The 19,653-nt window shown below is 58.4% G+C and overlaps 1 long non-coding RNA gene across 1 annotated transcript in view; it reads left to right on the top strand.

The window, feature by feature from the left end:
- The window catches only part of LOC140424784 (uncharacterized), a 91,662-nt gene that overhangs the window by 22,187 nt on the left and 49,822 nt on the right, over positions 1–19,653 (top strand). The window lies entirely within an intron of this gene.

Below are 19,653 nucleotides of genomic sequence, written 5' to 3'. Positions count from 1 at the left end.
GCACCCGGAGGAAACCCACGCAGACACGGGGAGAACGTGCAGACTCCGCACAGAGAATGACCCGAGCCGGGAATCGAACCTGGGACCCTGGAGCTGTGAAGCAACGGTGCTAACCACTGTGCTGCCCATTCCATACATGAAAAAACATTGGGCATATGATAAATACACAATGTAAAATACATAGACACAGGCATCAGGTGAAGCATATGGGCAGCACGATGGCACAGTGGTTAGCACTGCTACCTCACAGCTCCCGGGACCCGGGATCAATTCAAACCTTGGGTGACTGTATGGAGTTTGCACTTTCTCCTCGTTCTGCGTAGGTTACCTCCCACAGTCCAAAGATGTGCAGATTAGGTGGACTGGCCATACTAAATTGCCCCTTAGCGTCCACAAGGTTAGGTTGTAGTTACTAGGTTACAGGGATAGGTGAAGGTGTGGGCTTAAGTAGGGTGCTCTTTCCAAGGGCCAGTGCACCCCCGATGGGCCAAGTGGCCTTCTGTACTGTAAATTCTATGATTCTAAAATTCCATGGTATGGAGTGTAGTGCTACTCAGTGGAGAAGATGTTTGAAGAAATCAGTTCAATCCATAAGAGGGTCGTTTAGGAGTCTGGTAACAGCGGGGAAGAAGCTGTTTTTCAATCTATTATTGCGTGTTCTCAGGCTTTTATATCTCCTGCCCGATGGAAAAAGTTGGAAGAGAGAATAACCCAGTTGGGAGGGGTCTTTGATTATGGTGCCCGCTTTCCCAAGGCAGTGGGAGGTGTAGACAGAGTCAATGGATGGGAGGCAGGTTTGTGTGATGGACTGGGCTGTGTTCACAACTCTCTGTAGTTTCTTGTGGTCCTGGGCCAGGCAGTTGCCGTACAGGCTGTGATGCAGCCCGATAGGATGCTTTCTATGATGCATCTGTAAAAATTGGTAGAGTAAATGTGGAGACATGTCGAATTTCCTTAGTTTTGCTGAGGATGTATAGATGCTGTGGTGCTTTCTGGATCATAGCGTTGACGTGGGTGGACCAGGAAAGATTGTTGCTGATGTGTGCACCTAGGAATTTGAAGCTGTCAACCATCTGTATTTATGATGTGTATTTATCGTATGTCCTATATTTTTTCATGTATGGAATGGGCAGCATGCTAGCACAGTGGTTAGCACAGTTGCTTCACAACTCCAGGATCCCAGGTTTGATTCCCGGCTTGGGTCACTGTCTGTGTGGAGTCTGCACGTTCTCCCGTGTGTGCGTGGGTTTCCTCCAGGTGCTCCGGTTTCCTCCCGCAGCTCGGTAGCATAGTGGGGCAGCACGGTCGCATAGTGATTAGCACTGTGGCTTCACAGCGCCAGGGTCCCACGTTCGATTCCCTGCTGGGTCACTGTCTGTGCGGAGTCTGCATGTTTTCCCCGTGTCTGTGTGGGTTTCCTCCGGGTGCTCCGGTTTCCTCCCACAGTCCAAAGACGTGCAGGTTAGGTGGATTGGCCATGCTAAATTGCCCTTAGTGTCGAAAAAGTTTAGGAGGGGTTATTGGGTTAGGGGGATAGGGTGGAAGTGAGGGCTTAAGTGGGTCAGTGCAGACTCGATGGGCCGAATGGCCTCCTTCGGCACTGTATGTTCTATGTTCTATCTCTACCTCAGCAACATTGATGCAGACAGGGGTGTGTATACTTCATTTCCTGAAGTCAATGACCAGCTCCTTCATTTTGTTGGCATTGAGGGATAGATTGTTGTCATTGCCCCATGCCACTAGGTTCCCTATCTCCTGCCTGTATTCTGACTTATCGTTATTCGAGATCAGGCCCACTATGGTCGTGTCATCAGCAAACTTGTAGATGGAGTTGGAGCTAAGTTTTGCCACGCAGTCATGTGTGTACAGGGAGTGTAGTAGGGGGCTAATTACGCAGCCTTGCGGGGCCCCAGTATTGAGGACTATCGTGGAGGAGGTGTTGTTGTTTATCCTTACTGAATGTCGTCTGTGTGTCAGAAAGTCCAGGATCGAGTTGCAGAGGGAGGAGCCGAGTCCTAGGCTTTGCAGCTTTGATATGATATGACCCACCATTCGCCGTACCTGGGCGCAAGTGGCAGAGGCGGTCAGCGCCGTGGGCAACATCATCTGGACCGGCCAACGGTGCCGAAGAACATTGCATGACATCTCCTCAGGGCGGTCGAGTGAGTCGGCAGCAGTGTGCCCCTGGCAGTAACCCGCGTCCCACACAACTGTAACCTAACCCCCCCAACCCTGCACCACATGCCGGCACCCATACCGGCCGCCATGGTCGGGTACCCTGGCCACTGAGGCCACCAGCTACCCACCCCCTGGACGGTCTAACACTGTTGTTTTCTGTTTCCCCCCGCCCCCCCCCCCCCCCACGTCAGAAGGCCATGCCAGGAGTGGGAGAAGACAGGAGGGGGGCCGTCTGACCTGCGGCCCTCATGAGGGGCAGATCAGAGGCCCCTGGATGTGGTCGGCAGCCTGGAGGAAAGGGAGGTCGCCGAGGCGCAGTTCGGCTACGGGTGAGAAAGTAAGAACCCACTATGTTGTGGTTCTCCGTGCCACCTGTATCACCCCCCCCCTCCCAACAACACCCCTCATACCACCTCCACACCACCCTCACCCCCACAGCAGCCGGAGGTGGTGCCGACAATGCGTGCCTCCCAGGCCAACACGGCACAGATGGCGTTCGTGGTGGAGGCATTTGGGGTGACGGTTCTGGCTATGGATCAGCACGTTCATGGGCAGCAAGGTAGCACAGTGGTTAGCACTGTTGCTTCACAGCGCCAGGGTCCCAGGTTCGGCATGGGGCATTCTGTGCAGGCGCTGGCCGAAGCCCTGGGCGGGGTTGCCGCCTCATAGACAACCATGGGCCAGAGCCACCTGGACATCGCAAAGGTGCTTCTGAGCGTGGCGCAGACACAGTGTGCCATGGCTGGGAACGCGGCAGCATTGCCCAGGCGCTGCCCGACATGGCGCAGATGCAGAGGGAGGTGGTCCAGTCCCAGAGGGAGATGGGGCAGTCACTGGCAGATGTGACACACACCCAGAAGATGGTGGCACAGTCAATGGGTGATGTGGTGCAGTCCCAGACGGAGATGGTCCACTCCCTGTGCTCCATGGCCACGAGCGTGCAGGGGCTGGTTAAGACCAGGGTGGGTCTCCAGGACTGGCAGCAGCAGGTTGCGTGGGAGCCTCAGGGGATAGCTCTGCTCGCACACCCATCCCACGGTGTAGCCCGGGGGCCATTGGGCCCCCCGGGGGAGGGGGAGGCGATGGGGCCCATGCCGGTGACTCCTGCAGCGGAGGTGCCGGAACACAGCAGGCGGAACAGGGCGGTACCACACCACCTGGGATACCCACACAGGCCCGGTCGCCACAGAAGATGCCTGTCAACGGGGACCCAAGTCGCAGGGCGGGTATCACAGCAAGCCACCTCCCCTCCTGCTGTACTGTCTGGGGTTCCACCTAGGCGGAGCGTTAGGGCCCATAAGGCCAGAAAGTTAGACACTAGTTCAGTTGGCACGGGTCCAGGCCACAGTTTAGTTATAGGGGCAAGGGCAATATATGTCTATATTTGTTCACATTAAACATCTGTTACCACTGTTACAACCTGCCTCGGTGCTCTGTCAGAAGGGTAAGAGGGATGGGCTGGTCTGGGCTGGCCAGAAAGGGGTGGGGGGATTGTGCGACGTTGTGGGTGACCCGGACTCCCCACCCTCCCTCCAGCCCCCCGACCGGCCCCATCACCGTCACGCCAGGGATTCGGGGGTTCGACGGGACCGTGATGGACTGGCCAGCTCACATGCAGAGATCACCCAAGTGTTACGGTGAGCAGGAATCAGACGTTGGCATACGATGCAGAGCACCAGAGCTCATCGCAAAGCGGGTTGTCATCATCCTCCATCCCATGGACCATACCCACTGATGCTGCCAACCCAGGGCCCCCAACCCGTGGTGCGGTAGGTATGTGTCACGGAGGGAGCTGCAGGCGGCGGGGGGAGGAGGGCGGTTGGAGGGGGTGTGGGGACGGGATGCGGTGTCCATGCCCCTGGCCAATAATGCCCGCCCTCTCGTTGGTGAACCTGGAGGCGAGCAGAGCGTCCCGTGCGCATTGGCCCTTGCGCATCCTCCTCGCCGGACAAGGCCTGGTGTTGCACCTCCTCCTCCAGTCATCGCCCTCTGCTGCACAATGTTGTGGAGGACGCAGAAGTCGCCATGATGCGGGCGACCCTCTCAGCGTCATACTGGAAGGCCCCTCCAGAGCTGTCCATGCACCTGAACCGCATCTTCAGGAGGCCGAAGTACCGCTCGATCACGCACCTGGTTGCTGTATGGGCGTCATTGTAGCGGGTCTCCACATCTGTCTGTGGCCTCCGAATCGGTGTCATCAGCCACGGCCACAGTGGATAACCCCTGTCGCCCAGGAGCCAACCTCCCCAGCCAGGTGGGGGCGTCTCGAACATGTCAGGAATCGTTGAGTGTGCGCGGATGCAGGCAACATGCACACTGCCCGGGTACGTCTGATGGTCTCATATCAGCTGCACTTTCATCGAGTGGAACCCTTTTCGGTTTGTGTGGAGCGGCTTGTCATCTGCAGGTGCTCGTAGGGAGTCATGCATCACGTCGATCACTCATATTATCCGGGGCTACACACGAGGCCCCGTGCAGCACCTCCTTGGCACTGATACATTATATTGCTACTCCTGGTAGCCTGTTGTATTATTTGGCTAAATTAATATCTGTCGTTACTGGTTGCAGAAGATCTTGAAGAATACATGAGTCTTCGATGTAAAGCAAACAAATTTATTAAGTAACGATGAAACTAATAAATGTGTTCCACACTCTACTGAACTAACTTTAGAAATAAAGTAATGAGATATCACTATATAAACTGTATCTGAACTACACGTGGTATCTAGGCTGTGATCTAACTATGCTATTCTACTGCTGTCTGGCTACTGTGTGGAAAGAGACCAGCAGCCTTTGGGAGATCATTTATGTAGTGGATTTTGTAATGCCCTCTAGTGATAGTGTTATAGCTAAGTGTTGTGATTAACCCTTTAGTTACATGTCTGTCTACATAACATCACAGCCACCTCCTCCTCAGCCTGTTGGCCGGCTTGCTCTCCATCCTGGGCAGCTGCCTCCTGTACCTCTGCTGCACGCTCCGCTGCTGCACGCTCCGCTGCTGCCTGCTCCGCTGCTGCACGCTCCGCTGCTGCACGCTCCGCTGCTGCCTGCTCCGCTGCTGCACGCTCCGCTGCTGCCTGCTCCGATGCTGCACGCTCCGCTGCTGCACGCTCCGCTGCTGCATGCTCCGCTGCTGCCTGCTCCGATGCTGCACGCTCCGATGCTGGCTGCACGCTCCGCTGCTGCCTGCTTCGCTGCTGCACGCTCCGCTGCTGCCTGCTCCGATGCTGCACGCTCCGCTGCTGCACGCTCCGCTGCTGCATGCTCCGCTGCTGCATGCTCCGCTGCTGCCTGCTCCGATGCTGCACGCTCCGATGCTGCACGCTCGGCTGCTGCCCGCTCCGCTGCTGCGCGCTCGGCTGCTGCCCGCTCCGCTGCTGCTGCATCTCCGCTGATGCATTCTTCACTGCTGCCTGCTCCACTGCTGCCTGCTCCGCTGCTGCATGCTCCCCTACTGCAAGCTCCGCTGCTGCTTGCTCCGCTGCTGCACTCTTCGCTGCTGCCCGCTCCCCTGCTGCACGCCCCACTGCTGCCTGCTCCCCTGCTGCCCGCTCCACTGCTGCCAGCTCTCCATCCTGGGCAGCTGCCTCCTGTACCTCTGCTGCCTGCTCCGCTGCTGCTTGCCCTGCTGCTGCACGCTCCGCTGCTGCATGCTCCACTGCTGCACGGTCCACTGCTGCACGCTCCGCTGCTGCCTGCTCCCCTGCTGCCTGCTCCACTGCTGCAGCTCCGCTGCTGCCCGCTCCGCTGCTGTCTGCTGCCTGCTCTGCTGCTGCCTGCTCCACTGCTGCATGCTCCGCTACTGCATGCTCCGCTGCTGCCTGCTCCACTGCTGCCCGCTCTGCTGCTGCCTGCTCCACTGCTGCATGCTCCGCTGCTGCACGTTCCGCTGCTGCCTGCTCCACTACTGCATGCTCCGCTGCTGCCTGCTCCACTGCTGCGTGCTCCGCTGCTGCAGGCTCCGCTGCTGCCGCTCCGCGGCTGCCCGCTCCGCTGCTGCCTGCTCCGATGCTGCACGCTCCACTGCTGCCTGCTCCGATGCTGCCTGCTCCGATGCTGCACGCTCCGATGCTGCACGCTCCACTGCTGCCCGCTCCGCTGCTGCGCGCTCTGCTGCTGCTCGCTCCGCTGCTGCTGCATCTCCGCTGATGCAATCTTCGCTGCTGCCTGCTCCACTGCTGCCTGCTCCGCTGCTGCATGCTCCGCTACTGCAAGCTCCGCTGCTGCTTGCTCCGCTGCTGCACTCTTCGCTGCTGCCCGCTCCCCTGCTGCACGCCCCACTGCTGCCTGCTCCCCTGCTGCCCGCTCCACTGCTGCCCGCTCTCCATCCTGGGCAGCTGCCTCCTGTACCTCTGCTGCCTGCTCCGCTGCTGCTTGCCCTGCTGCTGCATGCTCCGCTGCTGCATGCTCCACTGCTGCACCCTCCGCTGTTGCACGGTCCACTGCTGCACGGTCCGCTGCTACCTGCTCCGCTGCTGCATGCTCCACTGCTGCACGCTCCGCTTCTGCCCGCTCCGATGCTGCCTGCTCTGCTGCTGCCTGCTCTGCTGCTGCCTGCTCCACTGCCTCATGCTCCACTGCTGCCGCTCCGCTGCTGCCTGCTCCCCTGCTGCCTGCTCCACTGCTGCATGCTCCGCTGTTGCCGCTCCGCTGCTGCCCACTCCGCTGCTGTCTGCTGCCTGCTCTGCTGCTGCCTGCTCCACTGCTGCATGCTCCGCTACTGCACGCTCCGCTGCTGCCTGCTCCACTGCTGCCCGCTCTGCTGCTGCCTGCTCCACTGCTGCATGCTCCGCTGCTGCACGTTCCGCTGCTGCCTGCTCCACTACTGCATGCTCCGCTGCTGCACGCTCCGCTGCTGCGTGCTCCGCTGCTGCACGCTCCGCTGCTGCGTGCTCCACTGCTGCCTGCTCTGCTGCTGCCTGCTCTGCTGCTGCCCGCTCCACTGCTGCATGCTCCGCTGCTGCAGGCTCCGCTGATGCATGCTCCGCTGCTGCCGCTCTGCGGCTGCCCGCTCCGCTGCTGCCCGCTCCGCTGCTGCCTGCTCCCCTGCTGCCTGCTCTGCTGCTGTCTGCTCCATTGCTGCATGCTCCGCTGCTGCATGCTCCGCTGCTGCCGCTCCGCTGCTGCCCACTCCGCTGCTGTCTGCTGCCTGCTCTGCTGCTGCCTGCTCCACTGCTGCATGCTCCGCTACTGCACGCTCCGCTGCTGCCTGCTCCACTGCTGCCCGCTCTGCTGATGCCTGCTCCACTGCTGCATGCTCCGCTGCTGCACTTTCCGCTGCTGCCTGCTCCGCTGCTGCACGCTCCGCTGCTGCCTGCTCCACTGCTGCCTGCTCTGCTGCTGCCTGCTCTGCTGCTGCCCGCTCCACTGCTGCATGCTCCGCTGCTGCAGGCTCCGCTGATGCATGCTCCGCTGCTGCCGCTCCGCGGCTGCCCGCTCCGCTGCTGCCCGCTCCGCTGCTGCCTGCTCCCCTGCTGCCTGCTCTGCTGCTGTCTGCTCCGCTGCTGCATGCTCCGCTGCTGCATGCTCCGCTGCTGTCTGCTCCACTGCTGCATGCTCCGCTGCGGCACGCTCCGCTGCTGCCCGCTCCGCTGCTGCACGCTCCGCTGCTGCCTGCTCCACTGCTGCCTGCTCTGCTGCTGCCTGCTCCGCTGCTGCATGCTCCACTGCCTCATGCTCCACTGCTGCACGCTCCGTTGCTGCCTGCACCCCTGCTGCCTGCTCCACTGCTGCATGCTCCGCTGCTGCCGCTGCGCTGCTGTCTGCTGCACGCTCCGCTGCTGCCTGCTCCGCTGCTGCACGCTCCGCTGCTGCAGGCTCCGCTGATGCCTGCTCCGCTGCTGCCTGCTCCGCTGCTGCACGCTCCGCTGCTGCCCGCTCCGCTGCTGCCCGCTCCGCTGCTGCCCGCTCCGCTGCTGCCTGCTCCGCTGCTGCCTGCTCCGCTGCTGCCTGCTCTGCTGCTGCCTGCTCCACTGCTGCCCGCTCCGCTGCTGCACGCCCCGCTGCTGCTGCCCGCTCCACTGCTGCCTGCTCCGCTGCTGCCTGCTCTGCTGCTGCCTGCTCCACTGCTGCATGCTCCACTGCTGCATGCTCCGCTGCTGCAGGCTCCGCTGCTGCATGCTCCGCGGCTGCCCGCTCCGCTGCTGCCTGCTCCCCTGCTGCCTGCTCTGCTGCTGTCTGCTCCACTGCTGCACGCTCCGCTGCTGCCCGCTCCGCTGCTGCCTGCTCCGCGGCTGCCCGCTCCGCGGCTGCCCGCTCCGCTGCTGCCTGCTCCCCTGCTGCCTGCTCTGCTGCTGTCTGCTCCACTGCTGCATGCTCCGCTGCTGCATGCTCCGCTGCTGCATGCTCCGCTGCTGTCTGCTCCACTGCTGCATGCTCCGCTGCTGCATGTTCCGCTGCTGCATGTTCCGCTGCTGCCTGCTCCGCTGCTGCATGCTCCGCTGCTGTCTGCCCCACTGCTGCATGCTCCGCTGCTGCATGTTCCGCTGCTGCATGTTCCGCTGCTGCCTGCTCCGCTGCTGCATGCTCCGCTGCTGTCTGCCCCACTGCTGCATGCTCCGCTGCTGCATGTTCCGCTGCTGCCTGCTCCGCTGCTGCCCGCTCCGCTGCTGCCCGCTCCGCTGCTGCATGCTCCGCTGCTGTCTGCCCCACTGCTGCATGCTCCGCTGCTGCATGTTCCGCTGCTGCATGTTCCGTTGCTGCCTGCTCCGCTGCTGCATGCTCCGCTGCTGTCTGCCCCACTGCTGCATGCTCCGCTGCTGCATGTTCCGCTGCTGCCTGCTCCGCTGCTGCCCGCTCCGCTGCTGCCCGCTCCGCTGCTGCCTGCTCCGCTGCTGCATGCTCCGCTGCTGCCCGCTCTGCTGCTGCCCGCTCCGCTGCTGCCTGCTCCGCTGCTGCCTGCTCCGCTGCTGCCTGCTCCGCTGCTGCATGCTCCGCTGCTGCCCGCTCTGCTGCTGCACGTTCCGCTGCTGCACGTTCCACTGCTGCACGCTCCGCTGCTGCACTCTCTGCTGCTGCATGCTGCGCTGCTGCCTGCTCCACTGCTGCACTCTCTGCTGCTGCACACTCCACTCCTGCACCCTCTGCTGCTGCACGCTCCGCTGCTGCCTGCTCCGCTGCTGCACACTCCGCGGCTGCACACTCCGCTGCTGCATGCTCCGCTGCTGCACTCTCTGTTGCTGCACGCTCCACTGCTGCACGGTCCGCGGCTGCACACTCCACTGCTGCATGCTCTGCTGCTGCACTCTCTGCTGCTGCACGCTCCGCTGCTGCACGCTCCGCGGCTGCACACTCCACTGCTACACTCTCTGCTGCTGCAGCTTCCTCCTCATCCTTCAGCAGCTCGTACAGCCACAGGGCATCACCCCGGGCTACGGCAATCAGGAGGAAGGCCACTATTGCTGGTTGACTTTCAATTTCCATTGTCTGCAGGGGGTGAAAGGCCGATAGAATGGCCTTTCAGAGAGAATGGTGCGCACCCCGTGACCAAGCACATCCAACGGGTGAGTTGGAGAATTAAATTCCGCTTCCTGTGGGATTTTCCGGATTTCAGTTCACATCTTTCTGTCCTGTGCTTCTTTTCACGGGCACTAGAAGCCAGCATGGCTCTGGTACCGCCAACACGTGTCGGACCAGCCGACTTAGATATGGTTCGTTTGTAACATGACAATGTGCTGAAATCAGGGACTCAGGATGAAGGGTCATCTGGACTCTTGGCAGCAAAACCTAATCTCCAAGGTGCCGGGGGGGTTGGCCGACCTGTCCACCTGGTGTAACCCTGCAGAGTTCGGTCCAGATGTGAATAGGAAAGGATTCTATTCTCTCAGCACACAGATTGCTTGCAGCCAGCGGATGTGCCTTGCCCATTAGAAACTTGAGCATTCCCATGCGGTGTGGAGGAAGTGCTGCACTGTTGGAGGTATTGGCAGGAGTTCTCCGGCCATTGCGATTCCCTATTCCCGTCGGCAGCACACCCCCACCCATGGTTTTCCCCGAGACGTGTCTTCGATGGGAAATACCATTGTCCCAGCGTTGGGAGTGTGGAATCCCGCCGCCAGCGAGCGGCGCGCAGACCGAGAAACACGCAGGAGGGGGAACGGAGAATCCAGACCGCTGTCTCTGGGATGAAATGTTAAACTCCAGGCCACGGTCGGCTTTCCCGCAATTTATTCCTTCACCACCCACCACCGCTAAAAATAGATTATCCGATCATTATCACAATGTTCCTGCGCAAATTGACTTCCACCCTTCTGACATGACACGGGTGAATAAATGTTTTTTAAAAAGCAGTTAATTAGCTGGGGCATCCAGAGGTTTGTGAAAGGCCACGAAGAATCCAGCACGAGTTTTAAGGATACAAAGTAATAACGTTTATTTACTATAATAATATATACATAACAGTAGCCGTAACTTCCCTTGCTACCTTCTCCTCCCTGCTGGTTCCTGAACTGGCCAGCTTATTTATACTAGGAGTTTCTCCGCCCCCCTCATTGGGGAAGTTCATACTCCCATAGGATTGTGGGATAGTCATTAGTCCCCAGCCAATCGTAAGTAGGCAGGTTATAACATAAACGCAAATCTTTCTTTGTCAATCCAGAGTAGTCCGGGAATATGCCTGATCACGCACACTGAGGGGTGTGATATGGCTGGATTGTTGGAAGGGGTGGATCTGGACGGAAGGCTCCATTCTGGAGTGTACGTTTTTTTATTTATATAAATTTTTGAGTCCCCAGTTAATTTTTTACAATTAAGGGGCAATTTAGCGTGGCTAATTCACTTAGCCTGCACATCTTTGGGTTGTGGGGGCGAAACGGGGAGAATGTGCAAACTCCACACAGACAGTGACCCAGAGCCGGGTTTGAACCTGGGACTTCGGGGCCGTGAGGCAGCAGGGCTAACCCACTTGCGCCACCGTGCTGCCCTCTGGAGTGTAAGTTGAGCCTACAGCTGAAGAATTGACCCTTTGATGCACTATCAATTACGACGAGATGAGAGTAGAGACTAATCAAGGCTTTATTACACATGTGTGGTCTCATACAGCCGCTGCTGAAATGGCTGCAGTTCGGAGAGCACACACATTTATACTCTGCCTACTGGGCGGAGCCAGCAGGCAGGGATCTACCCCCATACCTCTAGTACAGGGGCCTTACTGTAATACCCTCGTATGCAGTGCAGTATATACAATATAATACAACAGTGGTGACTACCACATTCACCCCCTGTTAGAAATGAGTCCAGCGGGGGTGGTGTAAAACTATTTGCATACAGGTTGTCATTAAAATTTCAGAGATGGTTACAAATTTAAATGGTCGGGCGCTTAGATCCGTCGTTGAGAGCGCCGCAGACGAGTCAAGCGTCGGCTTGGTCATCGGTGACTCCAGGAGCGTGTCAACCTCCTCTTCATCCCCGGGTGGGACCAAGGAGAGGACGGATTGTCCTGGAGCGTGGTGGGGTGCACTGGGGGAAGGGCGGGTGGCGCCGGGGCAGAGGGGGGAGGGGTGTGTGGGGACCCAGCTGGTGCCAGGTCCCTGAGGGAGACTGTGTCTTGGCGGTTGTCGGGGATGCTACGTAGGCGTACTGCGGGTTTGCGTGGAGTAGCTGTACCCTCTCAACCAATGGTTCCGCCTTGTGGAGCCGCACGTGCTTGCGGAGGAGAACGGGTCCTGGAGCTGCCAGCCACATTGGGAGCGAAACCCCGGAGGTGGATTTCCTGGGGAAGGCAAAGAGACGTTCATGGGGGGTTTCGTTAGGAACTCCTGCCAGCGGGAGGCCAGGAGATTTCTGGACCGTAGGGCCAGCTGGATGGCCTTCCAGACCCGCTCCACCTGCCCGTTTCCCCAGGGGTTGCAGCTGGTCGTCCTGCTCGAGGCAATGCCCCTGTTGAGCAGGTACTGGCGCAGCTCATCGCTCATAAATGAAGATCCCCGGTCGCTGTGGACATAGGCGGGGAAACCGAACAGAGTGAAGATGGTGTTGAGGGCTTTGATGACGTGGCAGACGTCATATCCGGGCATGGGTTGGCCAAGGGGAATCTGGAATACTCATCGACCACATTGAGAAAATACGTGTTGCGGTCAGTGGGGGGAGGGGCCATTTGAAGTCCACGCTGAGGCGTTCAAAGGGGCAGGAGGCCTTCACCAGGTGCGCACGGTCTGGCTGGTAGAAGTGCGGTTTACACTCCGCGCAGACCTGGCAGTCTCTGGTGATAGCCCTGACTTCCTCGATGGAGTAGGGCAGATTGCAGGCCTGAATGAAGTGATAAAAGTGGGTGACCCCCTGGGTGATAGAGATCGTCGTGTAGGATCCAGAGTCGGTCCACTTGTGCGCTGGCACATGTACCTCGGGACAGGGCATTGGGGGGCTCATTGAGCTTATCGGGGCGATACAAAATCTCGTAATTAAAGGTGGAGAGCTCGATCCTCCACCGCAAGATTTTATAATTTTTGATCTTACTCTGCTGTGTGTTGTTAAACATGAAAGCTACCGACCATTGGTCAGTGAGGAGAGTGAATCTCCTGCCGGCCAGATAATGACTCCAATGTCGCACAGCTTCTACGATAGCTTGGGCCTCCTTTTCGACGGAGAAGTGCCGAATTTCAGAGGCATGGAGGGTGCGGGAAAAGAATGCCACGGGCCTGCCTACCTGGTTGAGGGTGGCGGCCAGAGCGACGTCTGATGCATCGCTCTCGACTTGGAAGGGGAGCGTCTCGTCGACCGCATGCATCGCGGCCTTGGTGATGTCGGCCTTGATACGGTTGAAGGCCTGGTGAGCCTCCGCCATCAGTGGAAAACCGGTGGAGTGGTTGAGTGGGCGGGCCTTGTCCGCATAGTTAGGGACCCACTGGGCGTAGTACGAAAAGAACCCCAGGCATCGTTTGAGGGCCTTGGGGCAGTGGGGAAGGGGGAGATCCATGAGGGGGCACATGCGATCGGGGTCGGGCCCTAGAACTCCGTTCTGAACCACAGAGCCGAGGATGGCTAAGCGGTTGGTGCTGAACACGCACTTCTCCTTGTTGTAAGTTAGGTTGAGGAGTTTGGCGGTGTGGAGAAATTTGAAAAGGTTAGTGTCGTGGTCCTGCTGGTCGTGGCCACAGATGGTGACTTTATCCAGGTATGGGAAAGTGGCCCGCAGTCCGTAACGGTCAACCATTCGGTCCATCTCCCGTTGGAAGACCGAGACACCGTTAGTGACGCCGAAGGGAACCCTGAGGAAGTGGTAAAGGAGGCCGTCTGCTTCTAACATAGTGTATGGCCTTAAGAATGGGGAGCTGGTGGTAGGCAGATTTCAGGTACACTGTCGAGAAGACCCGGTACTGTGCAATCTGATTGACCATATCAGATATGCGTGGGAGGGGGTACGCGTCGAGCTGCGTGTACCGATTGATGGTCTGACTGTAGTCAACGACCATCCCGTTTTTCTCCCCCGTTTTCACCACTACCACTTGGGCTCTCCAGGGGCTGTTGCAGGCCTCGATGATACCTTCCCGCAGCAGCCGCTGGACCTCAGACCTGATGAAGGTTCTGTCCTGGGCGCTGTACCGTCTGCTCCTGGTGGCGACGGGTTTGCAATCCGCGGTGAGGTTTGCAAACAGAGAAGGCGGGTCGACCTTAAGGATCGTGAGGTCGCATACAGTAAGGGGTGGTAGGGGTCCACCAAATTTCAGGGTTAGGCTCTGGAGGTTCTGGAGGTTGCACTGGAAGTCCAGGCCGAGCAGCAAGGCAGCGCAGAGGTTAGGGAGGACGTAGAGCCGGAAGCCGCTGAACTCTACGCGCTGGACGGTGAGGGTGGCGATGCAGTACCCCCGGATCGCCACGGAGTGGGAGCCAGAGGCCAGAGAGATTCTTTGGCCAATGGGGTGTACCGCGAGGGAGCAGTGCCTTACCGTATCATAGAATCACAGAATTTACAGTGCAGAAGGAGGCCATTCGGCCCATCGAGTCTGCACCGGCTCTTGGAATGAGCACCCTACCCAAGGTCAACACCTCCACCCTATCCCCATAACCCAGTAACCCCACCCAACACTAAGGGTAATTTTGGACACTAAGGGCAATTTATCATGGCCAATCCACCTTACCTGCTCATCTTTGGACTGTGGGAGGAAACCGGAGTACCCGGAGGAAACCCACGCACACACGGGGAGGATGTGCAGACTCCGCAGAACAGTGACCCAAGCCGGAATCGAACCTGGGACCCTGCAGCTGTGAAGCAATTGGGCTATCCACAATGCTACCGTGCTGCCCTTCGGGGTGGATGAAGCTCTCAGTGCTCCCGGAGTCCACAAGGCAGGATATCTCATGCCCGTCGACCTTCACCTTTGTCGACGCGGTGGCGAGGTTGTGCGGTTGGGACTGGTCGATCGTGACGGAGGCGAGACGCGGCTGGTCGTCGGCGGTTGCAGACGATGAGGGGCCCGATGAGGTGCCCAACGGGCAAGGGTCCTGAGGCGGGGAAGATGGCGATGCCTACGGGCCGCACGTGACCTGAGGCAGGCAAGATGGCGGCGCCCTTGTGCCGCACGTGTCCTGGGGCAGGCAAGATTGCTCTGCCCATTGGTTGTGAGGCACGCAAGATGGCAGCGTCCACGGGCCGCATGTGTTGTGAGGGGAGCAAGATGGCGGCGCACACGGGCCGCATGTGGTCTGAGGTGAGGAAGTTGGCGGCGCCCACTGGCCGCTCGCGGGGGGTGCAGGGACAATAGCGGCGATTGAGCGGGCCTGGCACACAGCAGCGAAATTGACTTTCTTGCCGCAGGCCTTGCAGAGCGCGCTCCGCGCCGGGCAGCGCTGCCGGGGGTGTTTTGTCTGGCCGCAGAAGTACCACTTGGGTGCCCCGGGGTTGGTTGACTGCCGTGCGGCGCAGGCGTGGGGCTGGCTGGGGGCGGTCGCTGATGGGGTGGCCTCTGGCGGGGTCCACACTGCCCAGGAGGGGTGGGCCGTGCGGTCAGGGGTATACACCTGTACGTTGCGTGAGGCGGCTGTGAACGAGAGCGCTAGTTTCTTGGTCGCAACGAGGTCAAGCGTAGCCACTTCTAAGAGGAGCTGGCGGATGTAGGCCGACACGTAATGAACACGTCTCTCATTAGCAAGTTAGAACGTTCAGCGGCCGAAACGGCAATCACAGTCTCTCACCAGGGCGAGCAGGGCGCGCCAGAAATCTTCTACAGACTAACCGGGAAGATGGTGCCGCGTGGACAGGAGGTGCCTGGCGTAGATCTTGTTGGTCTGCTGAGCGTAATTCTCCTTCAGTAGCGCCATGGCCTCTGCATAGGTAGGCGTGTCCTGGATGATCGGAGCTCAGCCGTGTGTACAGAATCTGGAGCTTCTGTTCTTCTGGGAATGGGTCTGTCGCAGATCCGATGTATGCTTCAAAGCAAGCTAGCCAATGTGCGAAGTCCTTTTTGGCGTTGTCTGCTTGAGGATGCAGCTGCAGGCGATCCGGCTTGATGCAGAGATCCATCTTTGTAAAATCTCTGTGTAATAAATTGATGCACTATCAATTCCGACGAGACGTGAGTAGAGAGTAATCAAGGCTTTATTACACAGAGATGTGTGGCCTCCTACAGCTGCTGCCGAAATGGCTGCAGCTCGGTGAGCACACATATTTATACTCCGCCTACTGGGCGGAGCCAGCAGGCAGGGATCTACCCCCATCCCTGTAGTACAGGGGCCTTAGCGTAATACCCTCGTATGCAGTGCAGTATATACAATATAATACAACAGTGGTGACTACCACACCCTTGGGTCTCCATTTTCAGCTGAAGCAAAAGTGCAGTGATGCCGTCGCCAGAACTAAAATGCTCAATGCTTGGATCAGAAAGATGGAGCCAAACTATATTTCACCTCCATTTTCTTTCTAATTAAATTGCTTATACTGTACTTCCTACCAATGCAAGATGGCTGTGCAAGATGGCCACTGGTACTGGTGTGGCCATGTGCAGAATCTAATGACATAATTTGGAGGAGACACAAATCCACCCTCATAAACGGCAGTCTTCAAACTTTTAATCACAAATTTTGTTTCATTGTCCTTGAATTTCACATTTGGGCCACAGTCATTTCCCACTGTCTCTCTCTCTCTCTCTCTCTCTCCCCAGCCATTTCATTTGATATTTTACCTCTTGTGGTATTATCAGGCATTGCAGTACCCGAGAGGCTGAAGCCCATTGGTTAAACCTAGGAGTTTACCATTGGCTGTATAGTATGCAGCTCCGCCCTGACAGGCAGGGTATAAGAACCGGTGCCGTCCCAGCAGCCCTCATTCTGGACCGAAGCTGCTGCGGAACTGTTCTAGTCTATTAAAGCCTTCAGTTATGTTACAACCTTGTTTTAATAGTTATTGATCGTGCATCAATTTAATAGACTACAACTTAAGCTGAAAGGATGGATCTCCGAATCAAGCCGTAGTGTCTGCAACTCAGCCCCCACGCGGAGTACTCGGCGGCGATTTTCAAGCACTGGCTGGCGTGTTTTAAAGGCTACCTTGAGACGGCCAGAGGCACACCCTCGGGGGTGCAAAAACTGCATCTCCTGCACTCAAGGGTAAGCCCTGGGATCTACACCCTCATCGAGGAGGCGGAGGACTTCGATGCAGCAATCAAACTTTTAAAAGGACATTATATCCGCCCTGTAAATCAGGTCTACGCATGTCACCTGCTTGCAACAAGATGGCAAAGCCCCAGGGAATCGTTGGAGGAGTTTTACCGCGCGCTACTGGTGTTGGGCAGAAACTGTGGCTGCCTGCAAGTTTCGGGGAGCGAGCACACGGAACTCTTAATCCGGGATGCCTTCGTAGCAGGTATGAACTCCTCAGAGATCCACCAGCGTCTTTTAGAAAAAGACACCCTGGGACTTAGAGAGGCACGGGGCCCTGGCAGGGTCCATGGACGTTGCCTCCAGGAACGCACAATCCTATGCGCCCGAACGCGCGGCGGCCCCCTGGGCAGCGTGGCATCCCGCAGCTGCAGCCCCACAGACTTTCCCCGTGTCCCCGCAGGCCTGCGCTGTAAGACGGCCCGCTAACTCCGTCGGGCCCCGCTGTTTCTTCTGCGGGCTGGCAAAGCACCCCCGCCAGCGCTGCACGGCCCGCATCTCCACCTGCAAAGGGTGCGGCAAGAAGGGCCATTTTGTGGGGGTCTGCCAGGCACGAGCGGCGGCCACGGTCTCCAGCGGCGACTCTGGACCGCCACAGCGATCTTCTCTTCGGGTGGCTGTGCCCCAAATGTGAAATTCAGATGGCTAGCAGTCACCGCCACCCCCCTATCCTAGGGCCACGTGCGGCCCACGGACGCCGCCATCTTGTTCCTCGGACACCACGCTGGACGGATGGGCACCGCCATTTTGTGCATCCCCGACCACCATGTGCGACCCATGGGAGACGCCATCTTGGATGGGGCCCCAGGACCCCAGCCCGGCCGACTACACACTGCCCGAGCAAAATCCGCAACTACTGCATCTGGCCTCGGTAACTCCGGATCAAAATCGACCTCGGACAATCTCAACAGCAAAGACGATGGTCAGTTATCAACGGCCACGAGACGTCCTGCCTGATCGACTCTGGGAGCACGGAGAGCTTTATACACCCCAACACGGTAAGGCGCTGTTCAGTTGTTGCCCACCCTGTAAATCAAAGAATCTCCCTGGCCCCCGGTTCCCACTCAGTGTAGAGAAAGGGGTTCTGCCTAGCGAACCTCACGGTCCAAGGCAGGAAATTTAACAATTTCCGCCTTTATGTCCTGCCGCACCTCTGCGCGGCTACCCTCCTGGGGTTGGATTTCCAATGTAATTTGCAAAGTCTGACCTTCAAATTCGGCGGCCCGATACACCCCCTTACTGTCTGCGGCCTCGCGACCCTTAAGGTCGACCTGCCTTCCCTGTTTGCGAACCTCACCCCGAATTGCAAACCCGTCGCCACCAGGAGCAGACGGTACAGTGCCCAGGACCGGACCTTCATTAGGTCGGAGGTCCAAAGGCTACTGAGGGAAGGGGTCATTGAAGCTAGCAACAGTCCCTGGAGAGCCCAGATAGTGGTAGTAAAGACCGGGGAGAAACATAGGATGGTCAGACCATCAACAGGTTTACGCAGCTGGACGCGTACCCTCTCCTCCGCATATCCGACCTGGTAAACAGGATCGCGCATTATAAGGTCTTCTCCACGGTGGATCTCAAGTCCGCCTACCATCAGCTACCCCTCCGTACTAGTGACCGCAAATACATTGCCTTCGAAGCAGATGGGCGGCTCTATCATTTTTTGAGGGTTCCCTTTGGTGTCACTAACGGGGTCTCGGTCTTCCAACGCGAGATGGACCGAATGGTTGACCGGTACTGCTTGCGCGCAACGTTTCCGTATCTCGATAACGTCACCATCTGCGGCCACGACCAGCAGGACCACGACACCAACCTCCGGAAATTTCTCCAGACCACTAAAATCCTTTACTTAACGTATAATAAGGATAAATACGTGTTTAGCACCGACCGTCTAGCCATCCTCGGCTACGTAGTGCGAAATGGAGTTATAGGCCCCGACCCTGAACGCATGCGCCCCCTCATGGAGTTCCCCCTCCCTCACTGCCCCAAGGCCCTGAAGCGCTGCCTCGGGTTTTTCATTTATTACGCCCAGTGGGTCCCTAACTACGCGGACAAGGCCCGTCCCCTAATCCAGTCCACAACCTTCCCCCTGTCGACGGACGCCCGCCAGGCCTTCAGCCGCATCAAAGCAGACATTGCAAAGGCCACGATGCGCGCCATCGGCGAGCCCTTCCCCTTCCAGGTCGAGAGCGACGCGTCCGACGTAGCTCTGGCGGCCACCCTCAACCAAGCGGGCAGACCCGTGGCCTTCTTCTCCCGTACCCTCCATACTTCCGAAATTCACCATTCCTCAGTCGAAAAGGAGGCACAAGCCATAGTAGAAACTATGCGACATTGGAGGCATTACCTGGCCGGCAGGAGATTCACTCTCCTCACTGACCAACGGTCGGTGGCCTTCATGTTTGATAATGCACAGCAGGGCAAGATAAAAAAACGACAAGATCTTGCGGTGGAGGATAGAACTCTCCACCTACAACTACGAGATCTTGTATCGTCCGGGGAAGCTAAACGAGCCTCCTGACGCCTTGTCCCACGGCACATGTGCCACCGCACAAGCGGACCGACTCCGAGCCCTCCACGAGGACCTCTGCCATCAGGGGGTCACTCACTTTTTCCACTTTATTAAGACCCGCAACCTGCCCTACTCCATCGAGGAAGTCAGGACAGTCACCAGGGACTGCCAAATCTGCGCGGAGTGCAAACCGCACTTCTACCAGCCAGAGAGGGCGCACCTGATAAAGGCTTCCCGTCCCTTTGAATGCCTCAGCATGGACTTCAAAGGCCCCCTCCCCTCCACCGATCGCAACACGTACTTCCTGAATGTGATTGACGAGTACTCCCGGTTCCCATTCGCCATCCCCTGCCCAGACATGACCGCAACCACCGTCATCA

The sequence above is a fragment of the Scyliorhinus torazame genome, chromosome 6, assembly GCF_047496885.1.
Source record: "Scyliorhinus torazame isolate Kashiwa2021f chromosome 6, sScyTor2.1, whole genome shotgun sequence".
Taxonomy (NCBI): domain Eukaryota; kingdom Metazoa; phylum Chordata; class Chondrichthyes; order Carcharhiniformes; family Scyliorhinidae; genus Scyliorhinus; species Scyliorhinus torazame.
This window is presented reverse-complemented; position numbering and strand designations above follow the sequence as displayed.